We start from the raw sequence: 6067 nt of genomic DNA, 5'->3' as shown, positions 1-6067 counted from the left end.
GGGCTTTCCGGAATACTTTTTGCACCACTTGAGAGTCGTTATCGTGTGCGTAAACCTAATTACACGAGCGTTTTGTATTCTGACCTAGTTAGAACGCGGGCGCTATGGCAGATAAACGAACCCACGATATCATCATCAGCAACACAGTGATAACCACCGAGCCATCACGGTGGGTGAGAACTCCGTTAGGAGCAAGGATGCTGCACTTGGGGCTGAATATACAGCTCCAGTATTATTAAGCCTTGTTGTGTTTTTTTTTTCGGTTTCCTAACCAGTTTCCTAGCGGTTTCCTAGCCATGGCCGGATACGCAAGTCCACCGCAGTTCTAGGAAGCTGCGGACCTCTGGCCGGCATATCTAGTGCGGCTAGAAGCTTTCTTCGAAAGCAACGGCATCACGGAATAAAAGAAGACGCGAGCATTGCTCGTAGCAGGGCTGAGCACTCACACGGTGGCCGTCGTTAGTGGACGCTGCGCGCCAACAAAGGTGAACGAGCTGTCGTACAATGAAGCACTCGACATACTGCAGAAGCATTTTTCGCCCAGCCCGAATCAAATAGCCAGATCTTACAAATTTTTCTCACGCAACCAGATGCCAGGAGAGCCAGTAAGAGATATTCTTGTAGCCATTCGGCAATTGGCGGATACCTGCAACTTCGGCACTTCACTTGACAGGATGCTCCGGGACCGTGTAGTTTGTGGCTTGCAAGACAACTCGGTACGTCGTAAACTGCTTTCGAAGGCATCCTTAACAAGAAGCGAAGCAGAGGAAATCGCCTTAGCACCTTCGCCTTAGCAATCGCCTTAGTATGCACGACGTGAAAGTCGGCCACCATGCTTCAGGTGTGGAAAAACAGGGCACGACCCCAGAACGTGCCGGTTCCGCTCGGCGAAGTGCTACCGGTGCCAGCAGCGCGGTCATGTTCGCAAGATGTGTCCCGCACAAGCAGACAGCAGAACGAGGGAACCGTTCACGTGGCCACACCAGCAAATTAATGCCGTGCATCCGTCAGCAGGAAACTGCAACGGTCCGGAATCAGAAGCTCTGATCCTCGTTGAAACGGCAGATAATTTCGTCGGAAACAGTCACACCCTAAAGGCAATAATGTGCACTCTACTTTGGAATGGAATAGCGATCAAGATGCAGCTGGAAACAGGGTCCCCGGTTTCTATCATCACTTGGCCCACCTACGAACAGCATCAAATTGCCTGGCCGAAACTGCAAGAATCACCGCCCAAGTTGTCATGCTTTCTGGGACCACTGCCGGTGCGTGGCAAGTTACAGCTCGACGTTTCCTTAGGTTCGAAGATTACGAAAGCGATATTAGCGGTGCTGAGTTGTTCCGGGCCGAACCTGTGTGGCCGGGACGTCATGACAGCGCTGGACCTTCTTGGGGAGCCGGTGCTCAGCGCAACGCAGGAAGGCGAGAGTGCAGCCATTCGTGAAGTTGACAATGGCGTTCAAGCCTTGTTAGAAGAATTTTCCGACGTGTTTAGACCCGAGCTAGGGCTCATAAAGGGACCGCCCGCCTGTCTGCCATTGCGGAATGATGCTGTTCCTCGGTTCTGTAAGGCGCGGCCGGTGCCGTACGCGTTGCGCTCAAAAGCGGAGGCCGGAATTGATCGGTTAGTTGAAAATGGACTTCTTGCCCCGGTCGCACACTCGAAGTGGGCGGCACCTGTGGTGGCGGTGGTAAAGCGTAACGGAAACATTCGCTTATGCGGCGATTTCAAAACTACTGTCAACCAAGCCTGCCATACGATCCAGTAACCTCTCCCGCGCATAGAGGACATCATGGCGACGTTAAACGGCGGTGAAGTTTTTACAACTATCGATCTCCGGGACAACTACACTCAAATTGCGTTAGACGAAGAATCGCAACTGCTCCCGACGGTGAATACACAGAAGGGCCTCTTTGGCTTCACACGCCTTCCGTTCGGAGTAGCCTCTGCGCCAGCGCTATTTCAGCAACACATGGAAACAATTTTGCAAGGACTGCCCGGAGTACAGGTCTATTTGGACGACGTAATTATTGCAGAAAAGCGGAATGACGCCGCCACCTTACGCCGAGTTCTGGGAAGGTTCCGCGAGTTCGGGCTGCGGCTGAATTGGGAGAAGTCAAGATTTCGTGAGAATGAGGTTGATTTTTTGGGTTACAAAATCAACGATAAGGGCGTACTTGCCAAAAGGGAAAATCTTGAGGCTATTCTGGACGTCGGCACACCCACGGAAGTGCCCGAGTTAAGGTCATTTTTGGGTCTGGTCACCTATTATCAAAAGTTTCTACCGCAGGCAGCCACGATCCTTGCACCTCTGTACGAACTATTGCGCGCCAGGACGGAGTGGAAGTGGGACATTGCTCAGCAGCAGGCGTTCCAAGAGGTCAAAGCACTGATAAGTAAAGCAGAATTGCTTGCCCATTACGACCCGGACAAACCGTTGGTACTAGAATATGACGCTTCATCAGTCGGCATTGGAGCCTACGTTTCTCACGGCACAGCTGAGGTGATGAGGCAACCCATTGGCTTCCTCTCCCGCATACTCACAGACGCAGAGAGGAAATATTCGCAGCTTGAAAAGGAAGCCCTGGCATTAGTGTTTGGAGTGGCGAAATTCCGGGCATATTTCTTGGGTAGGAAATTCACACTTCTGACTGATCACAAGCCATTAGTCAGTATTTCCAATCCAGATAAGCCGGTTCCAGCCATGGCGGCCGCCCGCAAACAGCGGTGGGCCCTCCAGTTGAGCACCTACTCCTACATCGTCAAGTTCAAGGACGGCAAGGCGAATGTTCCGGCTGCTTCAATCAGCCACCTGCCACGGGCAGCGCCTTCAAAGGAAATGTGCGGAGACGAGGACGGCGCTGATGACTGTGAGTACGTACTTCTCACCGCCTGTTTGGACAGTAGAGTGCTGTCAGCCAAACAACTGGCCCTCTATACAGCCGAAGATGAGGAGTTACTTGTGGTACGGAAGTGGGTGCAGGAAGGCTGGCCTCGGCATTTAGACGCGAAGCAAGTCACTCTGAAGCCGTACCTAGTCCGGAGGGACGAGCTAACTGTGAGAGAAGGCCTGGTGTTCTGGGGCCACCGAGTCGTCGTGCCTAAAGCAGCCAGGAACGCAGTGTTGCAGCTGATTCATGAAACACATCAAAGAATCACCGCGATGAAGAGACTAGCTCGCTCACTGATTTGGTATTCCGGCATTGATAAACAGATTGAGCAGCTCGGTAAGACTTGCCACTTATGTGTTCAAGCTGCACCGATGCCTCCACGCCAGGTACCAGTGCCGTGGCCGGAAATCAGGCAGCCGTGGTCTCGTCTGCACATTGATTTTGCGGGCCGGTGGATGGCTACATGCTATTAATTGTGGTCGATTCCCACAGTAAGTGGATGGAAGCTGTGCCTTTGCAAACTTCCACAACTGGGACGACCGTAGGTGCCCTGCGCACCCTCTTTAGCACTTTTGGGTTGCCGCGCACAATCGTAAGATAATGGGCCGTAGTTTGCAAGCCGGGAATTCCAGACTTTCACCACGGTGAATGAAATAAAGCACATGCGCACTGCACCATATCACCCTCAATCTAATGGGTTGGCGGAACGAGCGGTGCGTACCATAAAACAAAGCCTGCAGAAAAACAGGCAAGGATCAATGCAAACGCGGCTGGCCAGGATCTTGCACAACTACCGACGAACGCCGCTGTCGGGCGGAAAAACGCCGGCTATGCTGCTGATGGGGCGTGAGCTACGCTCTTGATTAGATAACTTGTTGCCGTCAGAAACAGAGCGTTACAGTTACCCTTTTGCCAATGATTTCTTGCAGAAGGCTAAACCAATTTCGGTGCGAAACTACGGTTGCCTCGGAGACCCATGGACTCAAGCACGTGTCCAAACAACAGAGGGGTCTCGTGTGGTGACTGCCGAGGGACCGGAAGGTGAACTAATGCCCCGATACTTGGACGAAGTGCAACCGCGTGTGGTGGTGCAGGACTCGGAGCAAGTGCAGCCGCGTCTCTCAGCCAGAGTCGACAGAGCCGTCGACAAGACCGCTAGTGCGAATACGACGGATGAGACCTCAACCCTGGAACTACGAAGGTCAACCCGTTCGAGACATCCCCCTGACAGGTTCTCTCCCTAACAGAAGAGGAGACTGTTGTATCGTCATGGCACCGCACGTGCCTATGAAGCTGGGCGCACCTGCTGTAATCAACTTCTTCCCTTACTCTCTATTTGTCCCTTCCCCTCTTTCTTGCTGTGTGCTATATATTGCACGCGATACCCGTAATAAACGTTCTTTGCTCGGTTGATTTTCACGGGAATACGTGGTTACTTAAAAAGTAAAGCGCGATAAGAGGTCAGTGCTCTCGAAGCACTGCCGCAGAACACTTCGAGCACGCAGGATGCCGAGTTCGTGACGTCGGAAAGTGCAGCGTTTTGCTTTTGATCACGGCTACGCGAAGTTGTGCGCTCTTTCAGAAAATCTAGGAGAGTAAAGGCAGCGGCCACTGCGCGCCATGCACTTATTTTTTTGTTTCAAAAGCATTCTGACAAGAAAATTTGTGATGCCAGAATATGGCAAGAGAATTGTACACGACAAGGCTGTATTTTACGGCACTAAGTGGCATCTTCCACGCTAGCTTTTCTGCTAGTGCAAGGAAGTGCTGAGAGTGAACCACGGAACATTGTGAAAAAAAAAGAAGAAACCGTGCTGGCTACAGGGCCAAAGAAACACGGACAACAGGGGTGCTGGATATCATTGAGCTACCCTCTAATCAGCGCTGTTTCTTCAGAATGTCAACGATCGAACAACTAGCCCTCCCTGCACTCATGTATTTGCGAAGGAGAATTCGAAGCGCGTGCGTGCCTCTAACGCAGCTTCCTTCATATTTAAAACAGCGCCAAAAAAACACAGACAAGGGAGGAATGATCCTTTGAGGAAATATGTATGATCCGTACCAACTAGCTCGCACCCAAACCCTTCTGAGTCTAAGGCAGCTGTCGGTTCACTAAGTGGTTTGCGGTGAAACTGCGCTTTAGCCTGTAATCACGAAACGCGTTCTTTATTTTGCGGCGATATGTGGCCGCTATTATGACAGAAGCAGGGCACCTGGGAAAACATGAACCAACAAAAAAACTGTCAAACACGAACGCTAGTGTCTCCTCTTGCCTTCGTGTTCAGCGCGAATGTTCCTCTGTATTTGTCCTCGTCCGTGCGTCCCCAAAATGCGCTCCCAACGAACCAGCCTACCAACATCTCCTCAGCAAAACCACGAACTTGGATTCAAGGCGCACACGCTCGATTTCACTCACCTTCCGTGTTTCCTTAGGGGCTATGGTGTTGGCCTGCTATGCACTAGGTTGTGGGATCAAACCCCTCCACGGCAGCCACATTTGGATGGGGGCGAACACACCCGTGTATATAGATTTAGGTGCACGTCGGGAACCCAGGTGGTCCACATTTCTGTTGTCCCCCACTGCGACGTGCCTCATAATGAGATCGTGGTTTTGGCATGTAAAATCCTAGTATCTTTTTCTATTTGACTTCTGCTTACCCAGGGCCGTTTTGGAACCCTGGTTCTATAGTTGTGGTTCAACTTAGCATATATATATATATATATATATATATATATATATATATATATATATATATATATATATATATATATATATATATATATATATATATAGATACAGTCGTATCGCACCGGTGGTGATACATATGTTTCTTGATTATGCCAAATCAATTCCGCCCATATATATGACTGCACCAAGTTCGCAATCAAGGGCTGTAGGCAACATTGACTACGTCCAATGGTGAATAGTTTCCAATTGAAAAATAAAATGTTACAAAAACGAAGGCACACTCCTTGATGAAGTCTCTACAAAGCCAGCAATCTCCACAGTTGTCGTTGTTGTCCGGAGGGTGAAACGCTGCAGTGTTGGCTTGCGCAAGAAAGATCACTGATGCGGCTCCCCAGAAATTGCTGGTTGAACCATTAGTTTAAAGATGAGGTCACTCAGTGTAGGACTTCGTGCGGCGGGAGCAGCGAGAGCAGCTTGAGAGCTGGT

The 6067-nt window shown here is 50.6% G+C and overlaps 1 pseudogene; it reads left to right on the top strand.

Annotated features, from left to right (window-relative positions):
- Window positions 1–296: 296 nt before the first annotated feature.
- Window positions 297–4136, top strand: LOC142583646 (uncharacterized; annotated as a pseudogene).
- Window positions 4137–6067: the final 1931 nt, after the last annotated feature.

This window comes from Dermacentor variabilis, chromosome 5, assembly GCF_050947875.1.
Source record: "Dermacentor variabilis isolate Ectoservices chromosome 5, ASM5094787v1, whole genome shotgun sequence".
NCBI classification, from domain to species: domain Eukaryota; kingdom Metazoa; phylum Arthropoda; class Arachnida; order Ixodida; family Ixodidae; genus Dermacentor; species Dermacentor variabilis.
The sequence above is the reverse complement of the archived record's forward strand: the minus strand, read 5'-3'. Positions and strand labels throughout refer to the sequence as shown.